This window comes from Camelina sativa, chromosome 18 (genome assembly GCF_030686135.1).
Source record: "Camelina sativa cultivar CO46 ecotype springtype chromosome 18, ASM3068613v1".
NCBI classification, from domain to species: Eukaryota; Viridiplantae; Streptophyta; class Magnoliopsida; order Brassicales; family Brassicaceae; genus Camelina; species Camelina sativa.
The window spans coordinates 2082317-2095571 of NC_141897.1; the positions used below are offsets into that span (position 1 = coordinate 2082317).

Here is a 13255-nt window from a genome sequence, read left to right on the forward strand (position 1 = left end):
GACTTTGTTATGCCATCAACCATTAATATTATATTATCTTAATTTCACCGATAATTTAACCAAACCGATAGCTGAACTTAACCGAATGCGTACCGATTCCTTAATTTTAACCTAACCGGACAATTTAAACATATATATACTTCTCTCTATAAGTCAAACCTATTTTTTTATGTGATCTCTCTCTCAAATTTCTCTCTAAAAAATTCCTATATTGAAAAGTCTCATTTCTTTCTTCTTTCTCTCTAAAAATATTTGTTTTTTTTTTTTGACAAATTTCTACATCTAATTTAGTTCTACTTCTCACAAATCTTTCATTTTCTTCTTCGTCTCCTTCCTCTCACTTCTTCTCCTCGTTTCTTCATCATCTTCGTCACCTTTTCTCGTCTTCAATTCTCCCAACTCCTCCTTCTTCAGATCTGATTTTTTCCCATATCTGGTACACTTTCAGCCTCTACCGCCGAAGTAATCGAAGAAGATCTAGTGTTGCTTTCTATCAACCTAATTCTGATTTGAGAAATAGACAATTGTGGTCGAAAGTTCTGTTTTAATAAGTATTTGTTAAAAAAGAAACTATGTATTAGGGATACAATATCCCACATTGGAAGTTGAGTAGGATCATAAGTGGTATATATTAGATATGGGCCTCTCCACTCATGGCCAATTGGTTTTGAGTTGGAAGTCCACAATCTAATATGGTATCAGAGCCCGGTCCGCACATGCCCAACCCAATCCACAATCGGCCCGACCCAATAGTAGGCCCACCGATTCATGCCCGAACATACCGAGATTGATGCTTAGAAGAACCATCATCTCGAGGGGACATATTAGGGATACAATATCCCACATTGGAAGTTGAGTAGGATCATAAGTGTAATATATAAGATATGGGTCTCTCCACTCATGGCCAATTGGTTTTGAGTTGGAAGTCCACAATCTAATACTATGATGAGATTTATTGTTTAAACTTTAAAACAACTTAGAGGGGTGGAAAAAGAGATGGTGATTTTATAATGAATAATTATTGTTTTAGATTGGAAAAATGAATTAGTAACTGATAAATTTAAAATCTATCTTAACATTTTTGGAGTACAAATTTGTGTCCTTCCGGGGTTTTTTTACTGCTTTTAAACCGATTCATAAAATTGGATATTTCCTTTAGTTATCACACGGGTCGGGTTTTTTATAAACATTTAATCCGCTTATGAAAATCCGATCTTCCCTAAAAATATAACTAATACAATTTGCAACATCCCTAAAATATCGAGAGTACACAAACAATTTGGTAAGTGGTTATACGTATATTAATCAGAATCGATCCGTATATTCCTAATTATTCCTAATTATTGGATTTCATAAATCAAATCCTAACTATACTCAAAATAACGATGTCCATTACCATTATTTCCTAAATCATAACAAACAAAATTGCATGGATATTCTCTAAACTTGCGAATCAAAATTACATCCCACTCAAAATGAGAAAACCCTACCTACAACCTTCGAAACTATATATATGTGTCATTCTCTACCCAATAGAAAAACCACCACATCCAAAAGAAAACTTCATTACCTAAAAATTCCCACAGCTTACTCTGAAATGGCTGCCTCATTCGCTTACTTGAGAGACGTACGTCCATACAAAACCTCTTGGAGAATTCAGGTGAAAGTTCTCCATTCATGGCGCCCGACTACCAGCGAGAATCTTGAATGTATTTTCTCCGACGAAAAGGTTAATATCACCTACAAATTTGAGCCTCATTAATATTATTTTAATAATTATGCAAATGATTTATTCTTTCTATATTTACAGAATGTTAAGATTCATGCTATGCTGAAAAAGGACTTGGTGAACCGCTATGCCAACAAACTTACTGTTGGTGACTGGAAGTTCATTGAGACTTTCCAGCTGACTAATGCTTATGGTCAGTTCTGACCAACAAACCATCTATATAAGATAGCATTCATTAATGGAACAGTGGTAACTCCCAATGACTCTGTCTCTGATTCAAGCTACTTATCCTTGGTTGATTTCCACAAAATTATGAGCGGTGAACAAAAAGATCACATGTTGATAGGTAAGTACATTCCTAACCAGCTGTCAATAATAGATACTAATGTATATATCTCTAATTAATATCTATTTTCTATAGATGTCATGGGTCAGATTGTGAACATTGGAGAGATTGAAACTGTGGAGGCTAACAATAAGCCAACTGCAAAGCTGGATTTTGAGATGAGGGATCAAAGGTGAACGATTTTAAAGCTATGAAGTTTGCTAACTATTACATAACACTAACCTCCACTATTATTATGAATCAGTGATGAGAGATTGCCATGTACCTTGTGGGGAGAATTTGCAGAACAAGTTTACAGAGCTTGTGCTAAGGCTGATGGCATCATGGTTTTTTATGTAATCCGTTTTGCGAAAATCAAGTCTTACAATGGTAATAATAGTAAACTTCTCCTGCAATTTAACATATAGAATATAACTATCTCAGTATTGCATTAGATCTCATAAAATTTTAAATTATAAAAAGTAAACGTCTAACTCTCATGTTCGTACAATTAACAGGTACAAAAAGTGTTGGCAATGCATACAATGCTTCACAAGTATATGTTAATCCGCCATTTCCAGAAGTAGATGTCTTTACCGCATCGTGAGTATCCTCCCACATATCTTATTCAATATCTCTAAAATATAACTTACATCAAATACTGCTTTTTGTTTTATTTTCACTAGATAGTCTTCCTAAAGATGGTCTGACTCTTACTATTCGTTCGAATCCTCCACGTCTCGCACTTCTGAATTCGATAAATGATGATAAGTGTCTCGAACACCTCAGAATGACCATCTCTGAACTTTTAGCTACTTACGAGGTATGTGCTTAATTATAAATAACCTTAGTTAAAGTGTAGAAGCCATTAGGTAAATAGTAACATAAATATGTTTCGTTTTCTCGACTTTAGGTAGGTAAAGTTAGACTACACTACACAATCTACGCAATAGATACAGATTGGGCCTGGTACTATATCAGTTGTCGTAACTGCAACAAGAAAGTGACTCCACTAAATGTCGGAGACAATACTATGAGCCAAAAGGGAACTAAACCAAAATTTTGGTGTGCTACGTGCAAGTCTCCAGTCAGTAGCGTTGGTCCAAAGTAAGTAGTGTTCCCTCAATTCTCCCTTTGAATGAAAAACAAAAATTAGTGCTTACGATTAACTGTTATAAATATGTGATCAGATATGGACTCTACGCTAAGGTACTGGACATCACTGGAGAAACTAAATGTCTACTGTATGATAGTGTTGCTCAAGATATCATTGGTGAACCCGCCACGTCTGTTCTTGGTGGCTGTCTTAAAGAGGTACTGTCATGATAAAATATCAATGTGAATGTTTCTGCAGTTATGGATGTATGTCTACTGAAATGTTCAACTATTGTAGATTGAGGACCCAGAAAACATTCCTCCACAAATTCAGGCTTTGGTTGGGAAAACTTTTGTCTTCCTCATTGCTGTAACTGCAGAAAACATTTTCGATGGGAAGGATTCGTATAGAGTCTCAAAAGTGCTGGAAAAGAATGGTCTGTTATCTGAAGATGCTCCTGAAGATTCTTTGGAAATGGTAACCCAGGGTACAATCGAATCTTGCGATCAGGTATTATTATAATATACTAGACTTATATACATCTATTTTCTGCTTTACGGTAGATTCTTATATGTTCTTCTATATATGTTTTCAACAGCTAATGTTGACTTACAGTCAAGACACAACCGACTCCACGACACTTTCATCAAAGCGGTTATATGCACCTAATGTTGAGTCTTCTGATCAAGCTTCCACCTCGAAAAAATTGCGTACACCATTGAATGAATTTGAAACAGGAGACAAGGAGTTTCTTTTGAAATGTGGGACTCTAGATTTTGAAGAGGGAGACAAGAAAGATAAAGTGATGCCTAATCAAGAGAAGGTGGCTAAGCCTATCTTGGCTATGCCACCTAATGAAGAGAATGTTACTAAGCCTACAGCAGTGATGCTTAAGGAAGAGAAGGTTACTAATCCTACAGCAGTGATGCCTAATGAAGAGAAGGTTACTAAGCAGGTTACTAAGCCTACATGAGTGATGCCTAAGAAAGAGAATCCCACTAAGGTTGTCGATGAGAAGAAAGCCAAACCTGTGGTTGTTAAGATCAAAAAGGAGTGATCCTACTATCTACACTATGGATCTAAAGTTTATTGTTTCCTTTTAGTTTTTTTAAGTTGTTTAAGACTACCAACTGGTTTCTACAGTTTCTAATTCATTTACTGATTTCAGAAATAATTTTGGTCATGTACCAATTTCCTTTCGGTTTTTAATAAAATGGGTCACAGTTTGGTTTAGTTCTACATACGTCTCCTGTTTAACTATCTTACTTTTGTATATTAACTGTCAGAATCCAGATTAAGTCAAAACCGCAGACGGAATCTATTAACAATTTTAGCTAAACCAAATTAATATTCTAAACTACCCTCTATATACTATGACATATTAATCTTCTGCTTAATGTATCTAATACAATTTCTTATGTATTAATTGAAACTTACTTGAATCGATGAGATGAGGCTATGCACCGGATTAAGTTATTCGAAATCGTCCAAATATCTGTAACACCATACCAAAATATTACTTTTATTTCAAATAAATCAGAACTCAATCATATTATTATTATATCCATATTTAAAATCATATTCAATAAAATCAGTAAAATCAGTAATATATAGCCATATATAAGTGATTTATCTATATAGCCATATTCAATAAAATCAACACTCACAATTTATCTACTTTGCCATATATAAGTTATTTGTATTTTTACATTCTATTCTAGGGTTCTACACCACTAGCTTCCCATAGCCGTCTTCATCAATTATAGACCCATTAGTAAAACTACCACTCAATCATGAAAAACTAGGATCACATAGCCTTCAAAGAGCATCAAGTCAAAATGCCACCTAAAAGATTGAGGGAAGAAGCAACATCTACACCTAAACAATGGAAACCGAAACATGGATCATCAAATATTGTTGCTTCTGTTCCTTTAAACTCAGTTTTCAAAAGAATCGTTGAAGATTTATCAAAAACAAAGGACAAATGTTTAACCTTTGCAAATGCACACCGTGAGGGGATCATTCACCAAACAAGTCAAATCCTTTCTGCACAAGGTAACAACAACCCAATTAATACTTTCGATGTCAGACAATAAAAATTCTTTATAAATGTTGGCTTTCTCTAACATCATCTGTCCATAACATTATTGTAGCAATCACACCTACTAATAGATCTACGAAATGCAAAGCAGACCACCTTGTGCTGAATGGCATAACTAACATACAAGTGGTGGCATCAAGAAGATCTTCACCATATGTGGGTATTGATTCATCGTAAAGTATAGGTACAAAATCTTAAGGTCGTGAATTATACTAAATTTATTTACATAAGCTCACATTGCTGTTCTCTGATATTAAGAGAATGAAACTTTTAACAGGTTTATTGGGAACATTACCTCAATCACGTACCAAGGTCAACCAGAATGTTATGTACTCTCCCATAATTCCTATACAGAGTAAGGGTTGTCATTAGTTCTTAAAACAATATACACAATACTTAAATACTTAGTTAGTATTTCTAAATTTTCCTACCTCTTTTGCAGACAATAAAGGACCACCAATTCCATATCAGCTTCCATTAAACTCCTCTAATCTGGTCATAAGGGACATCACCAATATTCATTCGAACCATCAAACTCAAGAACACATCCGAATAAGAGAAACTCCATCTGAAAAGAAATTATCCAAAGGTTAGTGATAGCATATACTATATTAACTACGAATGAATAAAGATATTGAAGTTCATTGGTGCATTTCAGGAAAACAAATAACAGAACCTGCTTCATGCCTAACACAAAAATATACACAAAATACCAGTGGTCCTCATGACAATGATAGACAAACTTCATTAAATCTTCCAAGGAAAAATTTAAATGATGATTTTAATAATGCATATCCCGTTCTGTCTATCGAAGGTAATACTTGGATTTTGTTATTGTCTTTAACCCTACTGTGTATATTAATCATCAATGGTTTACTTTCAATATATTTTTTAAACGTGCAGGTAAAACTTTCGAATCACAAACCAAAATAGGTTCTGACATCGAATATGATGAAATGGAAGGACACTGCACAGATAATTACAGTGGAGACGAAACACAAGCACAAACATATGATTATAGTAGCCAAGAAGATGATGATTAAGTAACTGAGAGTCGACATGAACCAGCTATTATCAGTTCAATTATAGACGACGTGGATCCAAAAACCATTGATGATGTGGTTCGGGTGACATCAACCACCAAAAAGAAGTCCGGGAGAAGAAAACGAGTGGAAAAAAACCCAAATAAAAAGAAAACAACCACATCAGCTAAAAAAAATCAAGAAAAAAACCTCCTAAGTCTACAAAAACAGGTACATCATCTTACACTAAACACATAGTGTTTTCAATTGAAACAGATTATTAAAACTAACATTGTGTTTTCGATTGAAACAGATTATCTTGACCATGGTGATCCTACATATACGTGTAAGTTTTGTGGGGCACTAATCTGGTTTGATGAACGCATAAACAAGAGGAGGAATCAAAATAATCTAATTTTCACTCTTTGTTGTGGACAAGGGAGTGTTAAAATCCCATTGCTTGCAGAATCACCAGACCTTATTAAGAAGTTGCTCTCAGATGATGATCCACTAAGCAAAAACTATCAGAAACACCAACGTGTATATAATATGGTGTTTGCAATGACTTCACTTGGTGGGAAAGTTGACAGATCAATACCTAAAGGTAAAGGACCAAACATGTTTCGGTTACAAGGACAAAATTACCATTTAATAGGAAGTTTGAAACCAGAAAATGGTGATTATGCAAAGTATTCACAGCTATACATTACCGATACTGAGACTGAAGTTGATAACAGAGCGATTGTGATTAGGTAAACCGATTATAAACTCGACCTACATTTAAAACTCTACAAATTTCGTTTCTTCTATCTGATTATATGTTTATTCTCTAAATATGGCAGCAAAGGAAAAAGCAAACCTCCAGATGGTGGGAAACATAACTTGAAGAAGGAAATAATTGAATCCATCATCCAATGCTCAACACAGTCAATCCTTATGTCCAAAACTTCCGTTCAGCGAAAGATAGGTTTGAGTCAAATACTGATGAACCGTTTCACATGAGAATTGTTTCCGATCGTATTGGAGTTGATGGAAGAACTTATAGCATGCCTAAAGCATCTGAGGTTGCAGCATTAATACCAGGTGATTTCAGGAAAGAGATGCCATCCAGAGATATAGTTATAGAAGAAAAAAGTTATGGGCGCCTATAGAGAATCAGTGAAATTCATATATCCTACTTGGCTCTACAGTATCCACTGATATTCTGTTATGGTGAAGATGGGTGGAGGCCTGGTATAGAAAAAGCTTTCACAGGAATAAACAACCAGAACAAGAAAAAATGTATAAGCATGCGACAATGGTTTGAACTGATGGTTATCCTATTTATAGGAGGCGTCGTTCAAAACATTTTGTAGAGAATGGTGGCATCAAATGTGACAATAGGTATGTGGTACCTTACAATGCTAAATTATCTCTTCGTTATCGAGCTCACATAAACGTGGAGTGGTGCAATCAAAGCGGTTCAATCCAATATCTTTTTAAGTACATCAATAAGGGTCCAGACCGTGTCGCTGTCATTGTGGAGCCGGCTAACAAAACCACTAACGAAGATACTAATGTTGGTGGACCAACGGTTCAAACTGAAAAGAAGAAGAACAAAATCAAAGATTTCTTTGACTGCAGGTTACTTTTAAAAATTTGTGTCGCATTTGCATAAATTAGTGCTACATTTTCAATCGTAAACAAGTTTCTTAAACAGTTTTGTATGTTATAGGTACGTCTCGGCATCAGAAGCTATATGGAGGATATTTAAGTTCTCCATCCAATACAGATCAACCCCTGTCCAGAAGTTATCTTTTCATGTAGAAGGAATAGAAGATGTTTTAGACCGTGTGGCTAATCAAGATTCTCAATTCATGGCTTGGATGACTTTGTGTAGGAATAATGCAATTGGAAAAAATGGAAAACCTGCTAGAGAACTCACCTATGTGGAAATTTCCGGATACTTCACTTGGGATGGGAAGAATAGGCAATTCACTAAAAGGAGTCATGGATTTTCATTGGGTCGGATTCATTATGTGCCCAGAAAACTAGAAGACGAGTATTTTTTTAGAGTATTACTTAATATTGTGAAGGGTCCAACATGTTTTGATGACATCAAAACCTACAATGGTGTTACCTACAAATCATATAAAGAAACATATTTTGCCCGTGGGATCATATCTGATGATCAGTTTTGGATTGATAGTCTTATCGATGCAAGTTATTGGTGTTTTGGTGATTATTTAAGGAATTTTTTTGCAATGCTGATTCTTTCAGACTCTCTATCAAGACCAAAACATGTATGGGAAGAAACATGGAAGCTTCTATCAGAAGATATTGAAAACAAGAAGAAAGAAGAATATAACAATCCAGTTTTGTGCGATCCAAGTTGTTTCAATTAAGCAAAGTGCTTTCATCAATTTGCAATGCATAGTTTTTTTTAAGCGTCAACCATCAGTTTTTCTTGGAGTCTTTACCTACTATTGTTTCCAATGGCTGTTTTATTTGTATGTTGTTATGCTTTGCAGATCTTACTTTAACAGAAGCAGAATTAAAGAACTATGCGTTGCAAGAGATAGAGAAGATAATGCTATCTAATGGAGGATCTCTGAAAAATATTGGAGACTTTCCACATCCATCCACAGAAGGAATAGATAATACCAACCGTTTAATTGCTGAAGAGATGAGGTACAACCGTGATGAATTACAAGAAAAGCATGACGAATGGATTCAAATGCTCACAGATGAGCAGAGAGGGGTTTATGATAAGATAACTGGCGCTGTTCTCAACAATCTTGGTGGATTTTTCTTTCTATATGGTTTCGGAGGAACAGGAAAAAAATTTATGTGGAAGACACTTTCAGCAGCTATAAGATCTAAAGGAAAGATAGTACTTAATGTGGCATCCAGTGGCATTGCTTCATTGTTGTTAGAAGGTGGTAGGACTGCACACTCTAGATTTGCCATACCTCTCATAGTTGATGACTATTCTCTATGTAAAATAAAGCCTAATTCAGATTTGGCAAATTTAATCAAAAAGGCATCTCTTATCGTCTGGGACGAAGCACCAATGATGAGCAAGTATTGTTTTGAGTCTTTAGACAGAAGCTTTTCTGACATTATAAGAGACGTTGAGAACAAGGTATTTGCTGGAAAGGTTGTGGTCTTCGGAGGTGATTTCAGACAAGTACTTCCTGTGATTAATGGTGCAGGACGGGCCGAAATAGTCTTATCAGCTCTAAATGCTTCTTATCTATGGGATCACTGTGAAGTTCTAAAGCTGACGAAGAATATGCGTCTACTAAAGAAAAATTTGAGTGTGGAAGAAGCTAAAGAGATCCAAGAGTTTTAAGATTGGCTTTTAGACGTTGGTGATGGTAGAATTTCAGAACCTAATGATGGTGAAGCTCTAATCGATATCCCTGAAGATTTCTTGATTACAGAAGCAGATAATCCTATTGCAGCTATTACTAGGGAAACATATGGTGATCCAGCATTGTTAGGAGATAATCGTGAAGCAGAATGCTTTTAAAAAAGAGCCATTTTATCACCAACCAATGATGACGTCAATACAATAAACCAGTATATGCTAGAGAAACTAGATAGTAAGTTTTCTGATTTATACACATAATTTATAATTTTAACGTTTACATCTATAATGTCATACATTGTGATCAATATGTTACTAACACACTGTCACGTTAATATACATGTGAAGAAATGGTTTATCTAAGTGCTGATAGCATTGACCCAACAGATTTGGACTCTCTAAAAAATCCAGTAATTACACCAGATTTTTTAAACAGCATAAAGCTGTCAGGTTTGCCACATCACAGCCTGTGTTTGAAAGTTGGAGCTCCTGTGATGCTGCTTAGAAACATTGATCCAAAGGGTGGGTTATGCAATGGTACTAGACTTCAGATAACTCAAATGGCGGCACATGTTGTAGAAGCAAGAGTAATAACAGGCGACATAATTGGTGATATTGTCTTGATTCCACAGATTGTTCTCACACCATCAGACACCAAACTCCCTTTCAAAATGAGGCGATGACAGTTTCCATTATCAGTGGCTTTTGCTATGACTATTAACAAAATTCAGGGACAATCTCTAGAGCATGTTGGATTATATTTACCAAGACCAGTGTTTTCTCATGGACAGCTATATGTTGCGTTATCTAGGGTAACTTCAAAAAAATGGTTGAAAATCTTAATTGTCAACAAAGAAGGGAAGATCGAGAGGAAAACAACTAATGTTGTTTTCAAAGAAGTGTTTCAGAATTTATAAATTAATGTTATGAAAAGGTATGTCTTTGAACCAATTTTAGCATGCCTATACAATGTTATACTGAGAAGCAACTAACTATATATTTTCGTACTGTAGGTGTTATCACCCATTTCTAGACATACCTACAGAGTTATGTTTAGTAGACCACAGGTCAGTAAACATCATTTGAAAATATATTGCATTGCTAAATGTTTTCGTTTCCTTACTTTGCTTAATAAGATATATTTATATTAAGATTTATCAACAACTATCATTTAGCATGGAATCATATTTATAATATATTATCAAATATATACAGACCCTTGTCACCTTACCTTTTCAAATATATACAGACCCTTGTCACCTCACCTTACCTTATCAAAACTTTCTTCAATATATATTTAAAACTTTAAGAAAGATTAGATCATATTTAGCATGAAATTTTGTTCTAATCTTTCTTCAATTCATGTTGTTGACAAAAAAAAAAAAAAAAAAATCCATGTGACCTTTTAGTTGAAATTTCACATTTTTAAAATTATTAGTTACCTTACCGAAAACCATATATACAAAGGAAAATATTAATCACACAAAAAAGCATGGACGGTTATTCGATTTTTTATTTTTTGTTTCTTTTTGTTTTTTTTTTTGTTTTTTTTGGTTATCCAACCTCAACAAAATATAAGATAAAGCGAACATAAGAAAATATATATATATAGAACAAATTTTAGTGAAGCTATAACTTAATTTCATTTTTTTCTTTCAACAACACTATCTGATTACTGCCCGATAACCCTTTGCAATGTCCTCTATAAGATAGTCTCCAAGTGCTTAGTCCAACGACTGAAACCCACACCTAAATGATATCGTCTCTGATGCACAAGCCACTTTCATTCAAGGCTGCATCATACAGGATAATGTAATGATTGTTCATGAACTGATGCATTTCTTGAAGGTTTGAAAACAAGTTTCAAAAACACATATGGCTGTAAAAACTGAAGTCAGTAAAGCATATGACAGAGTTGAATGAAATTTCTTAAAAACAACACTACAACTTTTTGGTTTTTGCGATTCTAGATGGATCATGTCGATTATGAAATTTGTCAACTACTCTGTTTTGATCAATGGTGTGCCTTATGGTAATATAATACCAGCACGGGAATACGTCAGAGAAATCCCTTGTCACCTTACCTTTTCATACTCTGCTCAGACATTTTAAGTCATTTAATAACTTCTAGAGCAAAGGATGGTGATATTAGGGGAATTAAAATAGGTAATGGTGTACCAAGCATCACTCATTTACAGTTTGCTGACGACTCCCTCTTCTTTTGTCAAGCTAATAAACGAAACTGCTAAACTTTGAAAGATGTTTTCGATATCTATGAATACTACTCAGGCCAGAAAATAAACACATCAAAGTCAATGATAACTTTTGGCTCTCGAGTCTATAGAACAACTCAAGACAAAGTAAAATCAATTCTCAACATACCAAACCATAAAGGAGGAGGAAAATATCTAGGACTCCCGGAACAGTTCGGATGGAAGAAGAAAGAGATGTTCACTTACATTATAGACCTAATACGTAAGAAAAAGAACTTCCCGTTGGAGTACAAAGACTCTGTCACCTTCAGAGAAAGAAGTAATGCTTAAATTGGTTTCAGTTTCAATGCCTGTATAGGCTATGCCATGTTTTAAATTAGCAAAGGGTGTCATTTCAGTTATTAGCTTTACTAATGAATTTCTGGTGAGAAAGAACGAGGTATCCCTTGGATTTCATGGTCGAAACTAAAACACTAAAAAAAAGAGGGTGGTTTAGGTTTCGGAGACTTAAGGAAGTTTAATGATGCCCTGCTTGGAAAACAAGCGTCCAGACTTCTTAAATTTCTAAATTCTCTTTTCGCAAGAGTTATGAAGGCAGGTTATTATCGAGATGATGACATTTTTGATGCAAAATAACGGAAATGTCAATCTTATGGATGGTACTCCTTGTTACATAGACTTGATCTGATCAAAAAATGTTCACGATACTTGGTTGGAGATGGTAAGTCTATACGTCTAGGCATTGATAATAAAATAGAAGGCTATCCGCCTCGATCGGTAACAACATATGATCCACAATGCAATATGACAACAAAGGTCTTGCTTAAAAAAAATTGGAACTACCGTACTTGGGACTCACAACAAATAGAGACCAATATCATTCCAGAAGATTGTCCAGCTATCAAAAAGTTATATATCTCACAGGTTGAAACAGAAGATAAACTAATATGAAACTATATACTTTCTGGGGAATATACAGTTAAATCGGGGTATTGGTTCCTCACTCACAATCCTTTTGATCCAAATCATGTCCCAAACATCCCTCATTGCTCGGTCGAATTGAAGAATAAAATATGGAAGCTCCAAATTTTACCAAAAATCAAACATTTCCTCTGGCAAGTTGTCTCAAAAGCTTTACCAACAACAACTCAACTACGCACTAGGGGTATGAGTATTGACGTTATCTGTCCAAGATGCAATCAAGAGGATGAATCAATTTTTCATGCCCTTTTTACCTGTCCATTTGCAAAAATGGTTTGGCGTATGTCGAATACCCTTTCCCTAAATATAAACCAACTGGATGCGAATGAAGAGTCGTCCATTGCAACTCTTCTAAATCTAGCAAACCAATAAAACAATATATAAGACTCTCTTTTACCTTTTTAGCTATTATGACGATTATGAAAAGCAAGAAACA

At 34.8% G+C, this 13255-nt stretch overlaps 2 pseudogenes; both read left to right on the plus strand.

The window, feature by feature from the left end:
• The first annotated feature begins 1597 nt into the window (after nt 1-1597).
• Nucleotides 1598-4123, plus strand: LOC104763069 (replication protein A 70 kDa DNA-binding subunit D-like; annotated as a pseudogene).
• A 4393-nt stretch (nt 4124-8516) lies between these two features.
• LOC147921381 (uncharacterized) lies at nt 8517-10308 on the plus strand (annotated as a pseudogene).
• Nucleotides 10309-13255: the final 2947 nt, after the last annotated feature.